Consider the following 26353-nt stretch of genomic DNA (forward strand, 5'->3'; position numbering starts at 1 on the left):
TTAGTGCTCTATTCTTTAAAAATAGAATACCACAGCATGTATTCTACTACTTATTCGTTTATTCTATTACTGTATTCTTCAATTAAACTTACCAATTCATCGATGACCTTACACATGTCCTGTTAAATTTATATGTATATATCTTAAGGTTATTTTTCATTGACAGTGGGAAATAAATGTCTCTCCTGTTACAGTTTTAGATTTTACTTTTGCCTTCCGGGATATAACTAGCGGTTAATTTTGTTTCTTTTGTATCCAGCTACCTTACTAAAGTCTTTCACTAGATGTAATGATATTTAGTTGATTATCATGAGCGCTTGAAACAAATGTGTACATTTTAATTGCTGGATTTAGTTTTCTATATGTTAGATTAAATCTTGTGAAATTAATTGCCAGTATTCATTTTGCCAAAAATGTTTGAGTAGTGACAATTTCATATGGATACGTATATCACTCCGTGCATATATACAAATAAATATATTTTTCTTCTTGATCAATAAATGACTTAATTCCATACTCTAAATTCTGCCCTCACAGTGATGAATTTACATTTTTCTTTATAAAATTTGAAGCTTTATTATTGGTTGCATACAAATTTACATATTCCTGATAAGTTGTTCTTTCTATGATTATGTAGTAACACTTTTATCTGTATGTTTCTGCCTTAAAATATTTTTCCTCATAGTGCTTTTGCTTCTCTAGCTTTCTTCTGGTGATTTATCTAGTATAACTCTTTTTATTTTTCTACTTTTAACCTCTCAGTGCACTTTTGTTTTAGATGTGTTTCTGTAATTGGAATTCTTTCTCCTTTTTATTACATTTGATAATTTTTTTAGTTGATCAGCTTAGTCTTATTACTGTTAACTTAAATTCACGTTTACATTTTATTTTGTGTTGCTATTTATCATGATGTTTCTACAGATTTTTTGTTTTATCATTTCTTTTATTCACTCAGTTTGACATTTATACATTATATTTCTGTTGTTATCTTGTTGTCCCAAATTTGTAGCACATATTAAGACAAATTTTTCCTAAACTATGTCCAAAGCTAATCATCATCTCCACGCTTCTCCCAAAATATTCAAAAGACTTAGAATGTTTTAATTCAATTTCAATTTCCCACCTTTAATTTTACATAGTTTTGCTAGTGTGTTAGCTGCACCATTATATACCCTCCATTAAATTAGTCTTCATCATTATTATTATTTTATACAGTTATTGCTAGTTTATATTTTCCTCATGTTTACCACTTTATTTGCTTACCATTCTGCCTTGCACGTCCTGTCTTCCTTTTGGATTCTATTGTTTTTCTTCCAGAAGTACACTTCCATTCTTCAGCAAGTGTATGTTAATGTTAAACACGTTCTTTGCAGAAAATTTGTTTTTCCTCTCTGGTTGTTTAAACAATCTCTTTTTCTTTTTGGTGTCTTGAAGCTCACTGTGATCTGTTTACCTAAATCTAGTTTTATTTATTCCTCACTGCACTCCTTAGGCTTTCTGCATCTGAGCTGCTCATGCCTTCTTTTATTTCTGAGAAAATTCTATCCATTACCTGTTTAATATTGCTTTTGTCCATTTTCTTTATTCTGTCCCTCCAGAACTCTAATCAACCACACTACTCGAAGAATGGGGCAAGAGGAGCTGCAGTCTTGGATCCCATGCTTTACAAGACCCTGCATATGACAACATAGGCACACATACAAGCATGCATGCACACATACACTACATAGTGTTTAAAAACTATTGTCACTGGGGATTCTGTAAGCAGTGTTGGTACAGTGCAACCTATAACTAAATATCTGGTCTTACAATTAATACCACTCAGGTCCCAAGAAACCTCCTCTTTTGTATCCTTGAAAGAAAAAAAGCCATTAATTTGAAATGCCATGAATATTTGTGTGGTTGAATGATAGCCATTGTCAAAGATAGCCATTGTCAAAGATAACCATTGTCAAGATGGCTGGTGCAAAGAGGATTTGAGCAATAGAAGACTTAGGTAACAAAAAAACATTTTCCTAACTTGTCAAGTCCTTCTTTTCTGAAAGGATAAATGCAAAAGATTCTTGCATAACATAATGCATTTCCATGTACTGCCTTGAATCCACTCCTTTACTTTTTATTTTATTTTATTTTATTTTTGATGGATGGCTGGTATGGGGATCTGAATGAGTCCCCTCTTGATTCTCTTTTTATTCCAGTTTATGGTTCCAATGTACCTAGCAGTTAACAGCTGCACACAGTGACTGAAGAACATTCTGCAATATTAAACAATTCATGTGTGAAGGTTAATCTTATATGTCCACTTGACTGGGCTAAGGGATGCCCAGATAGCTGGTGAGACATTATTTCTGGGTATACCTGTGAGGGTGCTTTCCAGAAGAGATTAGTATTTGAATCAGTAGACTGGGTGGAGCAGATCCTTTCTCACCAATGTGTGTGGGCATCACCCAATCTGCTGAGGGCCTGAAAAGTCAAAAAGTCTGAGGAAGTGTGAATTCTCCCTTGCTTCTTGAGCTGGAACATCCACTTGCTCTTGGCCTCACACATCAGAGCTCCTGGTTTGGGGGTCTTACACCAGTGCCCCTCTTCCAGGTCTTGCCTCCCTGGGTTCTCAGTCCTGTAGCCTCGGACTGAATGACACCACTGACTTCCTTTGCTCTCCAGCCTGCAGACTGTATATTGGGACTTCTTGGCCTCCATAATTATGTGAACCTATTCCCATAATAAATCTTCTCTTCTCTATCTATATCTGTATCTATATCTATCTATCTAATCTCATGTTGATTCTGTTTCTCTGGAGAACTGTGACTAATACATGATGTCATTCTTAAATCTGTATTTACACTATTACATAATTCTAGATATCACTTTAAGAGATGGTGAAATTCATCATATAAGAGCAAGTCATTTGATTTGATTACAACTTTTCACATTTTTCTGCCACAATAATTTATCATAAGCATGCTTATTAAAAAGTCTAAATGTAATACAAAATGCTTAGACCATTTTCAAATCTATTAATTATTTAAAAATAAATTAATTTAAAATATAATGTGGAAGAACTATAGTAACTCAAGGAGAGTTGTCTAATTTGATGTTATTGTTAGTGGAACAAAATTATATGACAGTCTTGTTTTTATTAATATAATTAGTGACTTTTTGAAGTGAAGAAAAAAATAATTTAATGAATTTATTCTATGACTTATAAATTATGTATATTTTTGTATGTTATGTATCCCAACATCTTTGGTTCATCAACAGGAAACCCAGACATGCACACTAAAAATTTAATTTAGTTATCTTTGATATTCTGCCAATTTTTAGTCATATGAAAGTTATTACTTAAAATATTTTCATATTGTTATAAAGGTAAATCTGTCAAGGAAGGAAGGTATAAATTATTTACTAATTTGTTAGCTTGATTTATAACTTTTAAGTATTTAAATGTATTATATTGGCCTGCATTTATACTATTACTCTGGCCTCACAAGTGTCTGCTAAACAGAATAATAATTTGACATTCTTCCAAATCAATGTTTTAAACTTTTTAGTTGATGTAAGGAAAAATTATTTTCTGAATATATGATAAATGTCTTTATGATCTTCTTCATGACTCTTAAACTCTTTCATATTTTCTATATCTCTTCCAATTTTTAATTCCAAGAACCACTTTCAGATCTAGAAGTTCTATTTGATGTCTTTTAACTCTGTTACCAAGTATTTTTAATATCATCTTTTTGTTTTGAGACATTTTTTATATGTGTTTAATAGTTTTAAATATTCTTATTTAATAACTCTGTTATATGACACTTTTGAATGCCTAATCCTTTTGTCTCTTACTCATGGAATTCATTTTCTGGTGTGTTTTGTCATTTTTGTGTGTGTCGTGTGCTCCTTTGCCTAGAGATTTATCGATGGGGACTCTGAAGAGCTTAGACTAAAAATGTGTGCTGCTAGTATGGTTTTCATTTGATTCCACCATGTATCACTGGATATTACCACTCCAAAACCTCTTTTTATCTCAACCTCTTGGCATAGAGATTCTCATATCTAATAAAAGTCAGTCCTCAAATGCAAATGAAAGCAAGTTCATGAATATGAATTCAAAGGAAAGATTTTATTTTTCTATTCCAAGTTCAGATTAAGTTAGAAAAGATGCTGAAGGCTGAAGTGTGTGCTTTTTCTAGTCCATGGAGTGTGTGGGGCTGTAGCACTTTGAGGATCAGAGTGTGATATGGATATCTCAGTTACATTTCTTTCCTTCATGTGGATCCCAGGACCAGCTCCTGACCCTGTGCAGGGCCTAAGTTCAATTGCTTTAGGGGAGGTGAAATTTAAATCCAAAAGACTATGAACGATAAATGCTGGCGAGGCTGCGGAGAAAAAGGAACTCTCATACATTGTTGGTGGGACTGCAAAATGGTGCAGCCTCTATGGAAAATGATATGGAGGTTCCTTAAACAATTGCAAATAGATCTACCATACGACCCAGCCATCCCACTGTTGGGAATATACCCAGAGGAATGGAAATCATCAAGTCGAAGGTATACCTGTTCCCCAATGTTCATCGCAGCACTCTTTACAATAGCCAAGAGTTGGAACCAGCCCAAATGCCCATCATCAGATGAGTGGATACGGAAAATGTGGTATATCTACACAATGGAATACTACTCAGCTATAAAAACCAATGAAATACTGCCATTTGCAACAACATGGATGGACCTTGAGAGAATTATATTAAGTGAAACAAGTCAGGCACAGAAAGAGAAATACCACATGTTCTCACTTATTGGAGGGAGCTAAAAATTAATATATAAATTCACACACACACACACACACACACACACACACACACACACACACACACACACACAAACCGGGGGGGGGGGGGAAGAAGATATAACAACCACAATTATTTGAAGTTGATACAACAAGCAAACAGAAAGGACATTGTTGGGGGGGAGGGGGGGAGGGAGAAGGGAGGGAGGTTTTGGTGATGGGGAGCAATAATCAGCTACAATGTATATCGACAAAATAAAATTAAAAAAAATAAATAAACAAAAAAAAAAGAAAAATAAAAAAATAAACAAACAAACAAAAAAAAATTTAAAAAAATTTAAAAAAAAAGAAATTTTAGTTTACATATGAATTCCCCTAATTTATTTCCTTTTATCTGTTTTTATTCTTTTTTCTTCCTTCTTTCCTTTCTACCTTTCTCTTTTTCTCCCTTCCTCTTTCTCTTCCTTCTTTGACTAGGTAATACATGTATATGGTACAAAATATTGAAAATGCAAAAGGGTATACTATGAAAAATAAGTCACTCCCTATCCCTGAGTCCCTACTACACTGGTCCCTCACCAGAAGCAACCCTCACTATCAATTTCTTATCCTGCCATAACTATTCTATGCTCACTCATGTGATTTCTTTTTTATACCTGTGTCACCCCATGATACATAGTTTCATGTACCACTTTTTTTTTTTTTAATGAAAATATCCTTTTGGAGATCATTCCCTCTCCATATATAAAGAGCTATCAATATTCTTTTTAGTGGGGCATTGTATTTCATTACATGTAATACTGTCTGCTATTTATTATCTTCTATTTAAAATGTTTTTGATCTTTTGCTTTTGCAAATAAAATACTGCAATGAGAACCTTGTGTATAATCACTTTTACACATATGACTGTATATTGTAGGCTAATACCTAGAAGTGGAATTATGGCTCCACTTCTAGAATATATACACAGTATATAGAGAGATTTTATAATTTTCTATGCATAAATTTTACCAATTTTAAGGATTATCACAAATTCAAGAAGTTGCCTATATCCATGCTTTTACCATCATAGTGTGTTAATAGATTTCAATCTCTGCCAACAGGTAAAAATAATGTCTTATAGGGATTTCAATTTTCTTTTCTTTTATTGTGAATGAGATTGAACTTAAATAAACAAGTTTAAAAGTCATTTGTATTTCCTTTCCTATAAACTTCGTGTTCATATACTTTGTCTATTTTTGCGATGGTTGTTGGACTTTTATTGAATTGGAGCAGCTAAGCCGCTCATGTATACAAGCAAAGATCTGACATCCTACTCGGATCCGTTCTCAGCCTTGATGCTGCAGCCATTGATCTAAACAGTGAACCTGTTCATGCTACTGATCTATTTAAATCCCCTTAGCAGTTCCGTATTAACAAAGAAAAACCCAAAAACCATGAAATAACATATAAAGCCCTCCATCATGCGGCCCCTATCTATCTTAATTCTCTGCTTTAGTCACCAATTATTTCACACTTAATGCTCCCACAACACTGAATTGCTTGATGATCACATCATTCACTATGTTACTTACTCTATTCTGTATCCTATTCCTAAAATTTACTCCTGTCAGTCCTTTCAGGCACCAACTTCCTATCCTCCCGTCCTTTCAGCCTTTTCTGAGTTGACTTCTGCTCATCCTCCATGTTGCAGTTAAACTATCATCTCTTCTAAGAAATACACTCTGACCTCTTCAGGCAGAGTTACACATCCCTCTTCTGCACACTCAAATCATCTATTGTAACTATTAAAATGATCTGATTATACAACAGTCTCTCCACTGGGCTGAGAACTTGTTGCTGAGGACTCAAGCCTATGAATTTTTGAATTCCTAGAGGGTAATGTGGTGTTTAATACACAACAGTTACTTAGTAATACTAGCATTTGTTAGGTAAATGGATGTACCCACAAAATAAAGCAGGATAACCCACCTCAGGGATAGAAAACTGGAACTAGTGTGGGAGGAACAAATGGACACGAAGATGTGCTCTTCTTCTTAACCACTCCTCACCTTTCACCAAACATACTGTTTGGCAGGTGTGTCTGGTTTGAGTACGATTATACTAAGAAACATGGAGATTATGGCTGAAAAGGGGAACGGACACACATTAGTGTGTGTGTGTGTGTGTGTGTGTGTGTGTGTGTGTGTGTGTGTGTGTGTGTGTGTGTTTTCAGGAGGACTTTGAGATAGTAGAGCACACAGTAAGATAAGCATCTGTCATTTATTTAAAAGTGATATAAATTAATTGTTTTAGACTGTGACAAAGTATTATCCCAGAAGCTAGGAAGATTTGGGCCTTTCCAGAAACAAGGAACATTCTCATCCAACGTGAAGTACACTTAAGTGTTGATTAGGATTCACCATCATCACCATGATTTAATTTCTACTTGGAGCAGTGTCTTTATTTTTCCATGATTAAGATGACTCAGCTGTTTAAGAAAAAAAGAAGTGCAAATGAGTAAGCATGGCCTGAATGACCTTGCAGATGATGAGAGCTACATGCCCTTTCATAAAGGCGGTGCTATGAGCAGGCAGCCAGCACAATATTAGAGGTCTTTCTTGGCTCTTTACTTGTGATGAGGGCCACAGAAGATTGCAATAATTCTGTCAATCTGTATCTTCCTTTCTCATCAAACAGTTATCATTGTGGTCACAGCAAGAGAAGGAGATACTGAACTCAAAATCCTGGGTCTGACCCCTTTCTCTTTATGTTATCTGAATTCACTGAACCCCTCCTGAAAAGGAGATGACAGTGACAAGGAAGGAGAGGGTTAGCTCTCATACTCATGGTTAGCTTCCTTATACTGTGAGCAAAATAGGTTTCTAAATCCTCCTGGCTTGAGAAGCCAACCATTGAAAGAAGGACACCTGATAAAAGAATGAGAAAAATTAATGAAAATAGACTTAAGGGAAAAAAATTATAGAGAAGGGAGTGAAGTTTTGTTTTAAGACTGACTACAGGGGGCTTCCATACTCAAAGATTTACGCAACCAACGTTGGAAGACAGGAATCAGAGGAGTTCTGGTCTTCAGACAGTAGAAACCAAGAATCCAATGTTGTCAGCACTTTCTCTTTCCTTCTCCCTCTCTCATCTCTATTTCTCTTGCCCTATTCTTTTTACTCTTTGTTATTACACGCCAGTGTCTTTACCCTGTAGGAGATATTGACTTTAACAGCAATGAATTCACAACCTTGCAGCTTCAGACCTGAGAAATCAGGGTTGGCTCCCATAGCTCCAGTTGAAAATATTCCTGGAAAGGAATCCAATTATCCAGGCTCAGCATAAGCCACCAGCCCACCACTTGGATAAATCACTACAGCTGGATGGGGGATATGGTCTGATTTCCCCAACTTGAATTGTGCCTGCTCCTTTGACTCATCACTGAGCTCGGACTAAACTACTGAGGTCAAGGGGAATGGAGGGGCTCTATGAGAACCACAGGGTTGGGGCAGAGAAGGGGGTATTTTCAGCAGCAGACAAAGGGAGAGGTTGAGGCAGGCTGAAGAATTCATCAAACTTAGTAACCACCAGCATAAAAATGATTTTACAGGACATTATGTTCTGAGTTCCAACAGTTCTCTCGAAAAGTGAACTTTGTGAACTTACAAGTTGGGGACCGCCTATATCTGGACAATTACACAAAGGGAAAAAAAGACAATGGTTATGGGAGAAAGTCCATCATGTCACTGAGCATCTGTTTTTCCCTTGAAGAACAGGCGTGGCTTTCCTTTGGGTTTCTGGTCATCCTAACTGAGGTTGCTTCCTTAGTTGTTAGGCCAAAGGCACTGCCCTTTAGGTCAAAGCCCAAAGTCAGTCTGATTATCATCATTAACAAGAGCATTGGTAGCACAGTCTCTCCTATCCTTTGAATGACAATATCCTTTTCTTTAAATAGAGAATAAAACGTATAGGTTATTATCTTGTTCACAGCTCAATGTTTATTATACATGATACTAAAGCTTAAATTAGCACTATACAAATAGAGTAAAACACAGAGAGCAAATATAGTATGTATATTCTATTTTAAAATACTTGTCCCAAGACTCACAGTAGAATGGTCTCTCCGATGAGATTTTTGTAGGAATTATCTTTATACTTCTATGTGGACATATTTTTGTTATGCAATTGCTATATAGAAACAATGTGATGTGTATTGTACTTATTTTTTATTTAAACACCAAAATAATATGAGTGAATACATCTGGAAATCCATAGTATGTTTACCTGGACATATAACCTTGCCCTAAGGCAACTGGGTAACTCGTCAACTCTGAAGAAAGACTTGTGGGAAAAGTTGCTCAGAGATTTTTGGCAGGGAACTCTGGAAAAATTTTTAAAAAGTTATTTCATGCAATTATTTTACAAATGTTAAAAAGAAAAATAAGGCATCAGAACACGGAAAGTTTCTCAAAATACAAAACTGAACACCCGACAGTCACAACTGAAATACAGTTCATAACAGCTCCAGATTCCTAGCAACTTCCTAAGGAAAAGCTTACAGAAAAAAAAGTAATTATTTTTTGTTTGTAAAATAGAAATGCCTTTCCCCATTCTTTATTTTCTTTGTCCCCCCTCACGGTGGAAGAATGTAAGATTTCATAACAGCAGACTTTCAGCTTGCTTGTGATTGAGTCACTTTATGCAAATATTTCACTATGCTGGAAAAGAGAATTGGGAAAGAAAATGACTTTTCCTACCTCTGGCATTCTTCATACACTCACTGGAGCATTTGAGGTGACAACATGGTCACCAGAAGCTGTCATGTTCTGTGATTTAGATATAACCATGCACTTTCAGAGCCACTGAACTAAAGAGTTTTACTTATCATATCTTTACATATCCAGTGAGAAATAGGTCAGACTTGTTCAAGTAACCTTCAACTTTTACTGGAACTGATCTCACACTTGCAGTTTAGAGGAAACAGGTCACAAACCTTGCCCTATCTTCAGCCTTTTAAAATGCTTCTGTGGGACATGGATGTTTTCTTGTTTTCTTAGCAAATGGTGAGAAACCCACTGAGATTTACGTCTGCTTTGTTACAAAGATAAATTTAGCCTCATTTTGACAGTTTACTTTGGCTCTAAGCTATTTCCGTTAGTCAGATACCTTTCTCTGTCCATCTCATCCCATTGGCATGGGTAGGGCATTACACAGAATTAAAGATTCACAATCTCATGTGACCATCATTTTAGTCTAAAGGAGACTTGACCTCTGGGTACTGAAAATAGACTTAGTTCATAAACAGAGTTAGAGGTAACTCTTTTGGTTTGACTTTGAATAATTGTCTCATGTCCACATATATCTCCCCCATCTTTTAGCCATACCACTTAAAATCCAGAATTCCAGAAATTATGTTGGGAAAAGCAATAGCAAGTACCAGGGAATGAATATCTTGACACTGAGTAATTTTGTTTTCTGAATGCAGTGAGGCAGTAATTGAATAGAACTACTACATATATTAAGCGGTTCAGTGTTAGTTTCTCATGTTTTGATTTTTTTTTATAACCAGCTGAGATTAGACAGTCAAAGAAGTATAGTAAATGTAAAAGGACATTAAACTAAGAGCTGGAAGCTTCCAGTTTCAGCCTGGACATGAAGTCGTATGTCACCTAGAGTAAATTTCTTCAACTCTCTGAAATTCCATTCTCTGTCTGTACATTATTTAATAATAGCTGCTGTAACAAGCAACTATAAGACCTTGAGAGTTAATATAATAAAATACATTTCCTGATCACACAAAGTCCAATGAGGATTTGCTTCATCAGGGGACTTGGGTTGCTCCAAGGGAAGCTGTCTGCCAAGAAAGAATTCAGGGACCAGCCTTCTTCCGTATTGTGGCTGTTGCCTTAGAGTCCTTCATTTTTGGTTCCACAGATAGGGGGAGAGAGAACATGAAAGACCTTGAAGGATGATTTGGGAGCTAGATCTAGAAATGAACTGAGTCTTTTTTTACACATTCCACAAACTAGAAATCTGTTATATTCACACAGTGGATAACCTGCATTCACTCTGAAAATTAGTGAATAAAAAATTGTATTCCCTACATCTAAGGACTTGTAATGTGAATTTCCCACACTTTTACATGCAACTTATGGATACTTGTTAATTTTTGTTGTTGATGCAACTGGAAGCTGATAGATTTGAAGCTAGGATGAAACTGATGAAGACAGCACAAAGAAAGACTGGGTACCGTGGTTGACAGACTTTTTTCACCCTAATATTTGATGTTAGTCAGTCTTGGCACACACACAAAAGTCAGTGTGGAACCCAACAATCAAGACAGAACAGAATCTTCCCACTTCCCTTCATATGACATCTCTTCTTCTCTTGAAGGACCTGGATCACATTCTCTGCCATGGCAATGCCATTTTGTTTACCGTGACAGTGAAATATTTTCTAGGGAGAAGGATGGGCCTTCAAAGCTCCTAGAAAACTTTTACTTTAGAGTTGTGTATTAGGTTTATTTTATTGTTGGTGGTGTTTTTTTCTTTTGTTATTAAGATGAAAAAACAAACACTTGTGGATCAAAGAGTCTTGTTTTTGTGGGGAGTTTTCCAGAATCCATAAACTATCCAAGAAGATAATTCTTCAAACACACAATGATTTCAACAAAATAAAACAAAGCTGTTGGACTTTTTCCCTCTGTTGTCAGGGACAAAGGCGTGTCTCTCAATTGGAAAACCCTCTGCTATAGCCTGGCCTCATGACTTGAAATCGCCTGGTGACTTACATCAGTTCTGGTGCCAGTCTGAGCTTGGTCTCTAAACTTGAAAGGGGCAGTGAGACATCCAAAAAACATGCCAATACTCTCATACCAATAGAGGAACAGGCACAGTTCTAGGAAATTTAATAATAACCAATATTTATTAAATAATTATTTTGTACCACGCACTATTCTAACATGTTTATGTGTATCAACACAACTCATCCTCCTGTTGAGAGAAAGTTCCTATTATGACCTTATTTTACAAATGAAGAAACCAAAGAATAGGAGGGTGAAATATCTTTCTCAAAGCAACACACCTGGGTATAAAGTAGAGCCAAATTTAAATCCCTACATTTTGACTTCAGTCAAGTTCATAACTGTAGCTCATATAGCCTCTGGTGACATGAAGGATCACCATCAGTCATCTCCAATCAAAAAAAATCTGAATGAGAGATAATATTCTTACAGGGAATGATGCCTCTAAACTGAGAATTAGATAATAAAGAGTTACATCCTGAGAGCCTACATGCCATTCCTTCTGCTATCTGCAACATAAAGAGCTTGGAAGTCATCATTTCCATCTTTATAACAAGAAAACATTTAACAAACTAAAAATCAACTACTTTTTATGGACCCAGCAGAGAACTGAGTTTGCAGGGAAAATTGTCACCTCAAAATCTGGACAGAAAGGTGACTCCAGAGAGTCACAGCTGAGATCTGCTTACCTGCAAAGCAGAGGCCGCTGGAGCTATTAACTGTACTGACACTTACATAGCAATTTTCAGAAATTACTGAAGACTGACTTGGACCACCTGTAAGAGAGAAACTCCTGTGGCAACCCTCTGATAGCTCTCCCACTATACCTTGCCTCACACTTTCCTGGGTTTTACCTCCAGGAAATCACCAGGTTCTCATGGTGAAGAGCTGAGAAAGATCCACTCCTGGCTCTGACAGGGAAAGGGCAAGGGTATAATTGTGAAATATGCCTAGAGTAAGCTCCATAAGAAAGGCCTACTTTGCAAGGAAAAATAAAACTTTACCAGAACCTTACCCCCCATGGGGAAGGACATTTCTCCTGCTTCAGCACCCTTGACTAGTGCATCTTCCATGGTACTTTTTTGAGTTTTAGCCTCTTGATTATACCATCACAATAAATATTTAAATTCTTAACTCTTTTGTTTTGAACTTGCTGCTTGAATTGGCTGTTTCAAAACCTGGCAGCTCAGCTCTTTCTCCTGACTCAGCTGTGTTTCCGACATCTAGAATAGATTTTTTAAAAATTTACAATTCAGTAATACACAGACAAATAACCCAAGTAAGAAATTTGCAAAGGAACTGAGTAAACATTTCTCCAAAGAAGATATAAAAGTAGCTAAAAAGCAGATGAAAAGATGCTCGGCATCACTAACTATGAGGGAACTGCACAACAGAATCACAGTAAGATACCACTTCACAATTGCGAGGGTAGCTATCATCCTGAAGTTGGATAACAAGTGTTGGAGAAGATGTGGAGAAATTGGAATGCTCATACATTGCTTATGTGACTATAACATGGTGCAGCTGCTTTGAAAACAATCTGGCAACTCCTTGTACCATATGATTCAACAATTACACTCCTAGCTATATATGCAAGAGAGAAGAAATAAAATGAAATGAAAAAAATATAAATAAAAAATATGTGCCCATGCAAAAACTTGTACGCAAGTGTTCATAGCACTGTTATTAATAATAGCCAAAAAGTGGAAACAATCCAAATGTTTGTCAGCTGATGAGTGGATAAATAAAATGCATTATGTTTATACAATGGAATATTGTTCAGTGAAAAAATGAAACAAAGTACTGATACCTACTACAACATAGATGAACCTTGAAAACATTATGCTAAGCGAAAGAGGACAGACAGACCCAAAGAACTACACATTGAGTGATTCCATTTATATAAAATATCAAGAATAGGAAAATCTATACAAGCAGAAAGTAGATTAGTGGTTGCCTACAACTAGCAAGAGCATCACAGGATTGATGAATGACATCTAAGGCATACAGGGTCTCATCTTGGGGTAATAAAAATATTTTAGAATTGACTGTGGTGAAGAAGAATGCATAACTCTGTGAAACGTACCAAAATCCATTTAATTTTACATGTTAAGTGGGTAAAGTGTAAGTTTGTGAATTTTAGCTTAATAAAGCAGTTTAAAAGAAGGATTTATATCTAAAGTGTTAAATACTGTATACAATTTTAACTGAAGAAAGGTGAAAATATTTAGAAATGTCCTGGCCATATCCCTATATAGTTTAAAATTGATCTCATATATTTTTGTTTCTTTTGTACACAGATATGTTTCTAGATCTTAAGATAGTATTTGACAAATATTGGTATTCAGTAAATATTTAAGTAATTGCTTATTTTAAGTTGTGAGATAAGTATAAATGGAATACCAGAAGGAAAAGAAAATGGGACCAGAAGAAAGGAATTTGGAGTAATAATGGTCTTGAACTTTGCAAAATTAATGACAGAAACACAGATCCAGGAGGCTAAGAGAACACCAAATAGAATAAATGGAAACAATCAAAATCACACCTAATTTTTCATGTTAAGACTGCAGAAAACTGAAGACAAAGAGAAAATTATGAAAGAATCTGGGAGGCACGTGGGTGGCATGGGGTGGGAGGACACCTTACAAATAGAGCAAAAGGAATAACAATTATAGTACATTTTTTTTTCAGAAGCCACACAAGCAAGAAAAGAGGGTGTGAAAAACTTAAATGTTGAAAGAAAACCCCAACCATTTAGAATTCCATATCCAGTGAAATTATTTTTCAAATGTAAGAAAAAAAATAGACTTCCTCAGACAAACGAAAACAGAGGGAATTCATCACCAATAGATCTTCCCTGCAGGAAATGTTACAATAAGTTGCTGAGGGAGGAGACAAACAATATGTGTCATTTTATGGGTTGAATTGTGTCCACCAAAAAGAGATATGGTGAAATCCTAATCCTCAGTACCTGAAAATGTGACCTTATCTGGAAATAGGGTTTTTCATAGGTAATTAAGTAAAAATGAATCATTATGGTGGACCCTATTCCAACATGACTGGTATCATTATAAAAAGGGGAAATTTAGACACCGTAGCAGACAACACAAATCCATATTGCACAAAGTAAAGACACTGAGAAAATACCATCTCCAAGCCCAGAAATGTCTGAGGCTATCAGAAAGCTAGGAGAGAGATATAAGACAGATTCTCTCTCTCAGTCCTCAGAAGGAACCAACCTTACAAGTGTTTTGATTTCCAACTTTTATTCCCCACAATTGTGTGACAAATTTTTGTTGTTTAATCCACCCAGGTTGTAGTACTTTGTTAGATGGCAGTCCATGAAACTGATAGAGATTTTGTTAACAGGAGGGGAGATGCTGCTGTAAATAATAGCTAAAAATGTGGAATTGTCTTTGAAATTTGGTAATGGTTAGAGGCTGAAAGAGTTTTGAAGAGCTTGAAAAAAAAGCTTAGATTACCTTGAAGAGACTGTTGATAAAACTATGCATGTTAAACCTGCTTCCTGTGAGGTCTCAGGCAGAAATGAGGAACACGTTATTGGTAACTGGAAGAAAGTTGATCCTTATCAAAAAGTGGCAGAGAACTTGGCTGAATCATGTTCTATCAGGTGGCAAGTAAAACATGTAAGTAACAAGCTTGGATATTTCACTGAGAATATTTCTAAGCAAAGTTTTAAAGACATGGGCTAATTTCTCTTTGCTGCTTACAATAAAATGCAAGAGGAAGCTCATGAATTGAAAAAGTAACTATTAACCAGATTTTGAAGATTTGAAAATTAACAGCCTATCTATATTGCACAAAATGAGCAAGTGTGCTCTGGAGAGAACACCAAAGATGTGGCTGGATAATCATCTGCTAAAGAAATCAGGCATCTTATGGATCCAATCAACTGTCTTAGCAGAAACACTGCCAGCTTGAACTGAGATGGAGATGGTATAAAATGAAGGAAGGCTGTCAGACTTCTACAGGAAGCAAACAGGCCTACAGAGCTATTCAGTTGTGAGCACGTGTATTCCTCAAGAAAGGGGAGGAATGATACCAAGGGAGGTTCAGAGATCAGTGGGCTGTCACTGGTACCAGAGCCCTGAGACCAAAGACCCAGTGATTGGGGCCAACATCTCAGTTTCAAAAGTCAGAGCCCCATCCTGAGCTCAAGAGGACTGGGTCACTATCCAGAACCAAGAGCTGTTACCCCAGTGGACCCAGAAGACAGATCACTGAAGGAAAGGAGATTATTCTTGAGCATTAAAATATAATGGAACTTGTACTGCTATGTTTCAGACTCCCTTTATAATTCCTATTTCTCTATTTTGGAATAGAAATGTCTATCCTATACCTACTCCTGCTTCATATTTCGGAAGCAGGTAATTTATGATCTGGTTTCACAGGTTCACATGTAGAGAGAAATTTTGCCCTAGAATGAATTATAGCCAAGCCTCACCCGTAACTGGTTTGGATCATTTAGGTGATGAGATTTTGAACTTAGAGTTGATGTTGAAATTAAGATTTGGGGAATATTGAAACAGAGTGAACAGATTTTACATGTGAGAAGGACATGCATTTTTGGGATGGGGGGGTGGCAGAGGACACACTGTTATCAGTTATGTCTCCCAAAAATGATATGCTGAAGTCCTAACCCTGGTACCTGAGAATATGATCTTATTTGGAAATAGCATCTTTGCAGATGTAATAAAAAATCAGGCCATTAGGCTGGGTTCTAATCTAAAATGAATGGTGTTTTTTATAAATAAAGGGAAATTTGGACACAGAGATAACACACACAAAGAAAAGATGATGTGAAGGTACAAAGAAAATAACACCTACAAGCCAAGGAATGCCTGAGACCGTCAGAAGCTGGGAGACAGGCATAAAACTGACTTTCCCTCACAGTCCTCAGAGGGATCCAACCCTAAAGACACCTTGATTTCAAACTTCTAGCCTCCAGGATTGTAAGACAATAAATTCCTGTTATTTAAGTCATCAGGCTTATGATAATTTGATATAGCAGCCCCAGGAAACTAATATAGATCAGAAACTTGGATCTGCATAAAAAAGAAATACCATCAGAGAATTAATAAATAAGTATAAAATAAAATTTTCATTTTTTCTTTTCTTAATTGACCTAACAGATAACTATTTGTTTAAAGTAAAAATATTAACAATGTATAGAGTGATGATAGTATATGGATAAATGAAATAAATGACAGCAATATCATAAAGGATGGGAGGAAGAAATTGAGACTGCTTTGTTATGAAGGAATCAAATAGTATTATTGGAAGGTGGACTTATATTTGTAACAAATGTAGATTGCAAACTCTAGGGAAATCACTGAACAATTTTTAATATAAATGATATGCTAAGAAAGCAGAAAACATAGAATGATATAAAATGTGAAGTTAAAACTGGAGTAGAGAAAAAGAGGGAAAAAAGAAAAGAAAGACCCAAAGTGATATACAAATTCAATGCAATCCCCATCAAAATTCCAAAGACATTTTTCTCAGAAATGGAAAAAACTATTCAGACATTTATATGGAACAATAAAAGACCACAAATAGCCAAAGCAATGCTCAGCAAAAAAAATAAAGCTGGAGGCATAACACTACCTGACTTTAAGCTATACTACAAAGCTATAATAACCAAAACAGTATGGTACTGGCATAAAAACAGACACACTGACCAATGGAATAGAATAGAGAATCCAGAAATCAACCCACACACTTACTGCCATCTGATCTTTGACAAAGGCACCAAGCCTATTCACTGGGGAAGGGACTGCCTCTTCAGCAAGTGGTGCTGGGATAACTGGATATCGATATGCAGGAGAATGAAACTAGATCCATACCTCTCACCGTGTACTAAAATCAACTCAAAATGGATTAAGGATTTAAATATACACCCTGAGACAATAAAACTTCTTAAAGAAAACATAGGAGAAACACTTCAGGAAATAGGACTGGGCACAGACTTCATGAATACGACCCCAAAAGCACGGGCAACCAAAGGAAAAATAAACAAATGGGATTATATCAAACTAAAAAGCTTCTGCACAGCAAAAGAAACAATTAAAAGAGTTAAAAGACAACCAACAGAGTGGGAGAAAATATTTGCAAAATATACATCTGACAAAGGATTAATATCCAGAATATATAAGGAACTCAAACAACTTTACAAGAAGAAAACAAGCAACTCAATTAAAAAATGGGCAAAAGAGCTAAGTAGGCATTTCTCTAAGGAAGATATCCAAATGGCCAACAGACATATGAAAAAATGCTCAACATCACTCAGCATCCGGGAAATGCAAATCAAAACCACATTGAGATACCATCTAACCCCAGTTAGGATGGCTAAAATCCAAAAGACTATGAACGATAAATGCTGGCGAGGCTGCGGAGAAAAAGGAACTCTCATACATTGTTGGTGGGACTGCAAAATGGTGCAGCCTCTATGGAAAATGGTATGGAGGTTCCTCAAACAATTGCAGATAGATCTACCATACGACCTAGCTATCCCACTGCTGGGAATATACCCAGAGGAATGGAAATCATCAAGTCGAAGGTATACCTGTTTCCCAATGTTTATCGCAGCACTTTTTACAATAGCCAAGAGTTGGAACCAGCCCAAATGCCCATCATCAGATGAGTGGATACGGAAAATGTGGTACATCTACACAATGGAATACTACTCAGCTATAAAAACGAATGAAATACTGCCATTTGCAACAACATGGATGGACCTTGAGAGAATTATATTAAGTGAAACAAGTCAGGCACAGAAAGAGAAATACCACATGTTCTCACTTATTGGAGGGAGCTAAACATTAATATATAAATTCACACACACACACAAACCGGGAGGGGGGGGGAAGAAGATATAACAACCACGATTATTTGAAGTTGATACAACAAGCAAACAGAAAGGACATTGTTGGGGGGGAGGAGGGGAGGGAGAAGGGAGGGAGGTTTTGGTGATGGGGAGCAAAAATCAGCCACAATGTATATCGACAAAATAAAATTAAAAAAAAAAAAAAAAAAAGAAAAGTATAGCAAACAGAAAACAACTACAAACATCATAGATATTAAGCCGACTATATCAATAACTACTTTAAATGTGAATGGTCTAAATACAGCAATTAAAAGACAAAGATTGTCAGGGTGGATTAAAAGAACATTATCAGTCTTTTCTCTACAAAAATTTATTTTAAATATAAGTTAAAAGTTAAAGGATAAAGAAAAATACATCGTGGTAACTTTAATCAAAAGAAAGCTGCAGTAGCTATATTAATTTCAGGCAAAGCAAATTTCAGAACAAGGAAAATTATCATGGATAAAGAGGGACATAACATAATGATAAAGGGGTGAATTCTCCAAAACGAAGTAACAATCCTAAATATATTTGCACATAACAACAGATCACCGAAATACTGAGAACCGGGCACTGAAAGGAGAAAAAGGAAATACTTTCCAGTTATAGTTTAGATGTAATCACATTGAAGGAAGATAACTACCATTTCCATAGTAATGACCACAGATAAAAAGAATCCCCAGCAGAATGATGATTTTCTTGTGAGGGACGAAGGGATTAATACAAAAATGAGTCAGGAAAGAGATGTGATAGTTTGTCTCTTTTATTTGTATATGTCCTCAATTTTCCCCATATCTTTCTATATCTAATACCCATAGGCAACCATTCTTCTCTGATGTGCAGCCATTTATCTGTATATGTTTTATAAAATGTTTATTGCTGTTTTGTAGACATGTATTTTTAAATTTCTGGTATCCTTTTACCGACTCTGTTAGGCTTCTTAGTTTTATCCTCATCACTGCTTTTAGGTACTGCTGTGTTTCTGTGTCTACATCTAACATGTTATTTTCGACTCTGCCTTATACTCCATGGTGTTTACCTACCACCTCTTACCTGTTTCCTCTGTGATGGACATTCCACCTTATTGTCCCTACTCACTAACCCAAATACTGCTGCAATGAATATCAATAGGCATGCTTGTGAGTTTCTCTGGGATTGTATGCCCTGGAGCAAAATTCCTGGGTGATAGGGAACAGATTAATTTAATTACACTAAGTATTGGAGAATACTTCAAAATAAGCTGCACCACCCTTCCTCAAGTAATGCACAATATATCCACAACCACACTTCCCAATACCCAGCTTTCTGATTTATCACCATCTGATGGACATAAAGTGATAGTGCATGGGTGTTTTAATTTGTATTTCTCTTACAATAAAGTTGAGCATCTCTGAGATTTCCTATTTTGCGAATTCCTTGTTCATAACCTTTTGCCCATTTTCTATTCGGGTTCATGTCTTTTTCTTATTTGTAAGTGTTTCGTATAACCTATACTAATCCCTTATCAGTTTTAGACATTGCAAACACCTTCTCTCAGTCTGTATGTTCCATAATGTTCGATATTTAACAGTAATCCTTAATTTTTATATAATAAAATTCTTTAAGTTTTGGCCTTATGCTTTCTGCACTTGGGATTTTTATTCAAGAAGTCAGTCACCAATTCTAGCCAGAAAAATATATTGCAGATTGTCCTCTAAACTTTATAGTTCTACCTTTAAAATTAGGCCTTTAATCCATCTACTTCTCAACATTGTACATAATTTTGGCGACATTTTCTTTTCCAGCTCTGTTCCTTTACCGTTGCAAGGAATATGACAGATATGTGACTATACATGTGGACACAGAGTACTTCAGGCAGAGGAACAGCAAGTGGGAAAGCCCTAAAGTGGGAACAGGCCTGGCATCTTCCAGCAACAGGAAGAATTTCACTGTGGTGGGAGAGGGAACAGCAAAGAAGAGAGTGTCGTAAGTGATGAGGCAGAGGGTCTGAAAAATGGCTGATTTTATTCTAAGTATAATAACTGTAATCCTTTGAAGGATAAATGGAGTCACACAATTTGAGTTATATTTTTAAGAAGATTGCCATGGGGAGGGATGTCAGTGATGGACAAGCTGGATTTAACACATTCTGCTCTGCTTCTCCTACAAATTATAACTTTAAATCTTAAACACAATACAAAGGAAACTATTGGAAGACTCAAAAAAATTAATAATAATAAAAAAACCCAGACTCCTTTGAGACCTCAGGACTTGAAACTTGAAGGATAACATGGCTATGAGTTCCCTGGGATTGTTCTTTATTTTCCTTATTTTCCCAGCCTAGTTTACTGCTTTGCAGGCTGCCAGAGCTGGTCATATCCCAAATCCATCTGGTCCTGTGCATTACTGGCTGTGATGAGTGAGTAATACCTGCTGTCTAAAATTAAGCAGCCCAAATCATGTGTTTTACTAGAACTGCCTTGGTGAATCCCACCTTTTCCAACAAAACATCATGTACAGTGTATATGTACTACATATCTAGTTTGGATATTTGAAAAGACTTAAGAGACTCTACAGAGTGCACTCACGTCAGTCATTAATTTAAAGGCAAAGGATACATCACAGTAAGAGAAAGAGAATGTAAACATGTATTGGAGGTCCCAGAGATATCTGATAGCCCAAACTCCCCAGGGCTCTGTCTGCACACCAGGACTAAGCTGAGTCCATGGTTTGAACCATCAAGATCTGCATAAAGAATCTTTGCTTCAGGAAAGTGCTCCAAAAAAAAAAATCTCAGTGGCTCCTTGGGTCAAATGAGGTTATCAAACCAATTAGACCAGTTGCCTAACCATTAGTAAAGAAGGTAACTTTGGGATTTGTCAAGGATGTTTTAGATCCCAAAGAGTACATCACAAATGCCATTGCCCTTATCTTGCCCAAGAATCAAAAACATTCAGATAGCCATACATCCCCAAAGATAGAAATAGGAGATTTTAGTACAGCTCTAAATCAGCTTCATTCTCACAGCCTGCCCTCTAACTCTTGGTCAAGGCATTTTAAGTAGAAATTGTTCATAAGTGTTCCTTCTCTCATATCTTTCAAACCATTTATACAAAAAAAAAAAAAAGAACTGCTAAAATACTAATTATTTGAATCATCAAAGAAATGTGGGTATAACTTTAAGAAACCGTTCAGTTTACCAAAAATTCCAGAAGATCCCAGTGCAAACTTGTTGATAATTATGCACAAGTTTAACAACCATTTTATCTCCTTCTGCCACTGAAATGTGAACTTTATGAAGGGTATCAATATACAGATTCAATGGAACAATTAATTCATTGTTAACTAAATCTAGTTCCTCTTCAGCCCAATCAGCTTCCACTGGAAGAACATCTAGAGGATGATTTAATTTAACCTCTCAATACGTTTGATCAGTATCAGTATTAACATTGTTTTAGTAAAAATTTGTTGAATTTTACCAATGATACCAAAATTACACATAATAGCAATTAAATTATGAGTTAGATTAAGATGATTACAAAACAAGTCAGTTAAAATCACAGTAGTATTTCCCCAGCCTTCCCAGCAAAAGTGACCTTGTGCATATATCTGATGTAGTAATAATGGATTGAAGTATAAATCATGGGCCAAGTCTCAGTTAGTTCTGGATTGTAAGTCCCTTGTGGCCAAAACTATATGATCTGTTTCATACTACAAATTTTTACTGACACAGGTTCTCTGTGAGTCTTATTTTTAAATAATGCCCATCTTTCCCCCACTGGTAAAATCTTGGTCAGGTTTAATAGGCTTCCAGTTCCAACTTACTTCACTATCTAATACATCTGTTTATTTTGTTTTATTTTATTATGTATTTACTTATTTTTAGGCACCTGTAATTAACAATAATTTACTGCATGCTATCAAATGGCTAGAAGAGAGGAGATCAGATGTTCACGTCACAAAGAGATGATTAAGTTTTGCAATGATGAACATGCCAGTTACCCTGATTTGATCATCACACATTGCACACATGTATTGAAATATAACTCTGTCCCCCATAAATATGTATAATCAATATATTTTAATTTAAGAAATTAAAAATAAATGAATAGAAGAGAAGTTTGTTTCCTAACTTCATTTTAATGGAAGTTTTAGATATGGGTTTCGATTTCCAACTTCTCTCAAAAATCACAGGTTAACGGTGTTACTGGATCTGTATTCTTGCATAAGGAAGGACAACGAGAACTACTACTGCAAACAGTCACAGTCGAGTAGCTGCTGCTCTCTGTAGATGGGATCCTTACTAATGGTCAGCACAGATCTCCCACCATACTTGGGCTCATGAGTACACCTGTTTTTATAGATGCAAGGGACCTTGACAGTGAAGAAGCACATGTATAGATTACATTCTCCATTTAGGAATTTCCATGCACTAAGAAGACCATAAGTCTCCCCTCACTCATCCCTGTGCTGTTTCTGCCATGATCCCAGGTCATCGTACCTCTCCTTCCATCTGCGGGAATGTACTTCTCATTGCCTCTCTGGTCAGCGTGCAGGCCCTTTCCACCTTTGTTCCCTGGAGTACTGCCAAACTTTCTGTTAAGTCTATTTATACACTTCTCTGAGGCTGGGTTATCTGTCCAGGCTCCTTGTCACCTATTCCCTTTCTACTAAAATAACATTAAGTCTAATATGCCAATATTAGCCAGTAAGTCTGTTTCTTCAGCATGTTTTTGTTGTTGTTGTTGCTGTTGCTGTTGTTGTTGTTGTTGTTTTAGGAATCCTAGACCTGTGCCACTTTCACCCAGGGATCTTTTAGAGTGTTTTGGTCAATGTTCGTTTATCCACCAAATACGCTGCTGCCATAGGTTACTTATTGAGTACAACTTGAGTACATATTTTGGACACCAAAATAGTGAATTCTTCACGATAATGTTATGTAATCTGAAGTCATCCCAAAATACACTTTAGTTTGAATATACCAAAGAGTTTCCCATAGGCTCCCTTGGTAGTCACCAGGGCTATCTGCAGTAGGTACATGAGCTCACCAAGTAACCCTAAACTGGCATCAGTATCTGTTTGACAGGTATTTTTTTATTTTGGTGATTTCCCTCCATCCACAAAAACAAGGATTATATGTGTTAAGGTACCTAATACTATGACAAACTAGACATGCAGCAAGTATATATTCATCATATTTTTCTCAACAGGTCATCATTTAGGTTAATAGCTACACAGTGATGTGTGGCTTTTTCCTGCATGTTACTTCCCAAAAGGTGTCCTCCACAGCATGTTGTCTATGTCATTGAGACACTTCATATAGATAAACCCATGTGGAATGCTTTAATTCCCTAGAGCTCATCTTGGATCTCCAAATTCCAGCAAATGAGGCTAACACGTTCACCCTTATGGGCATCTGTAAATGTGTTTAAGAGGAAGAACATTCTCTGTTCTAGCTTTTTCTTCCTAGCATATTCATTTATATGCTCTCTTCAGATCAACAGGAACTTCCCCTTCATTTAAGTTGTTATTGACTTTAACCCAAATTCTCCTGCCCCCATAATGCAATCGTAAGGTTCAGCATCAAGCTGACCCATAGAGGTGGTCACAATATGAGTTTTGCCAATGATTTTTCTCTCTATCCATTTCAGTCAAATGGAGTAGGCTTGGGTAAGTACAAGCTTGCAAGACTGTCTTATTTACTGGATGGGAAAGCAGAAACAGGTCTGTAGAGTATCCATAAAGCAATGTACTTCACAGGGCCTGGTTTTCCAAAGCCTTGCAGTTTCAAATATTAACTTTGCAAAGGACAGGAAATTTTCCCCAGGCTACATAGTCTCTGTTGTAAGATAAAGAATTGTAACACAGCAAGGTTGCTGGCTCAAAGACAGACAGGTTGCTGATTAATATGTAAAGATACTGGGAAATTGCTGTAAGAAGAGAATGTATGCTAAAATCAAGCTTTTGTTAGTGGATTGACTTAATTGCATGTTACCAGCTTCTATTGTTAAACTTGTTAAACTGTACTTAGCAAAAACCCCACCTGTGTTCTCTTCCTGTAACTTCCTGATCTGGAGAATGAATGTGGGAAGAGAACCCCAACTCATGGTTAATTTCCCAAATGAAAGGAATGCCTCTATCTTGAGGGTTCTGGGAGATTAACCCCCTTCTGGGGCTTCTCACTGCTCAGAAGAGGGGCTTTGAGTAATTTTTGGTGGCTCCATCGCCCAGGGGAAAATGGGTGACAAATCTGTGGGAGACAAAGCAACACAGGTCCAGCTTAGACAGTGAGGGGAAACAACCACCTGTCATTGCCTTTGGAAATTGTATGGTGATATTTAGGGATACTGTTATGGTGTCTTGGTTAGCAATTGATTCTTCTTTTGGGACTCTTAAATGCAATCCAAGTCCCAGCACTACAGGGTGAGGCAGAGAAAGAGAAAAAAATACTTGATGTAAAGAAAGAGTTCATGTAACTTTCTATGCCCTGTCTCCTCGTCCCTATCTTCTCCACAATATCTCAACAATCTATTCAAAGGCAAACCCTTTTTGCTTCTACACATGTTAAAATTTAGCACACATTTATCTAGTCATGGGAGCCATCCCTTCAAACCCCAAGTTAGAAAGCACCTGTTTCAATTAACCATTCAAATTTGAGTCAGTCCACTACTTTGTAGGCAGTAAACTTTCCTGTGTATGATGCTTTTTAGCCCATGTTACAGTACACTTTCAATAAACTGATTATTTGATTAGATGATATATAAGCAGGAAGTCTAAATTGAAATAAGTTTTTTTCTTTTCCTCTATACAGTCAGAGGAATTTGCTTCAGCTATCAGATATACAAATATAAATCCAGAATGAATACCTATCCCTGTGAAGACCCATTGGTATCCACCACAAAGTTGTGAATCCACCTGCCAACTATAGGTGAGCCTAGATCGCTGTGGTTTGAAGTCTAAGGTTGAATTTAGTCTTTGATGTTCCTGTTAACAAAGAGGGCAATTTTAGTTACAGTTCAAGCTTTTGAAGAACATAGTTGGATACATCTTTTTCCTTGCTGTTTCATTGCTGAATGCCTCTATGGCTGCTCATCCCTCATTTATGTACCAAAAAGCCCACTCCCAAAGTGTGGATGAAGATGTTTAATTTTTGGTCCAACTTTCCTCAGAAAGAAGAAGAGGGCTTTTTAAAAATTGTTTTTAACTGACACATAATAATTGTACATATTTCTGGGGTACTGTGTGATATTTCGATACATATATACAATATGTAATGATCAAATCAGATGAATGGACATATTCATCACCTCTAATGTTTATCATTATTTTTGTGTTGAGAACATTCATCATTCACTCTTCTAGCTAACTGAAAGTGTACAATTAATTGTTGTTAACTGTGGTCACCCTATAGTGCTATAGAATGCTAGATCTTATTCCTTCCATCTAGCTGTAATTTTGCATTCATTAATCAACTTCTCACTGTACCTCCCTGACTCTTCCTCTTCCCAGCCTCTGGTAACCACTATTCTACTCTCTACTTCTGTGAGATCAACTCTCTTAGCTTCCCAGGTGTGAGAACATGCAGTATTTCTCTTTCTGTTCCTGGCTTATTCCACTTAATATAATGTCCTCCAAGCTCCTTTACATTGCTGTGATGACAGGATTCCACTCTTTTTATAGTTAAATAGTGTTCCATGATGTATACACACCATGTTTTCTTTATTCATCTGCTAATGGACAATTAGGTTGATTTCATGTCTTGGTTATTGTGAATAGTGCTGCAATAAATGGGAGTTTAATAAACTTATAAATATGTTTTCAATATACTGATTTTTTCCCCTTTGGATATATACCCAGTAGTCAGATTGCTGGATCATATGGTAGTTCTATTTTTAGTTTTCTGAGAAACCTCAATAGTTTTTCAT

This window comes from Cynocephalus volans, chromosome 2, assembly GCF_027409185.1.
Source record: "Cynocephalus volans isolate mCynVol1 chromosome 2, mCynVol1.pri, whole genome shotgun sequence".
Taxonomy (NCBI): Eukaryota; Metazoa; Chordata; class Mammalia; order Dermoptera; family Cynocephalidae; genus Cynocephalus; species Cynocephalus volans.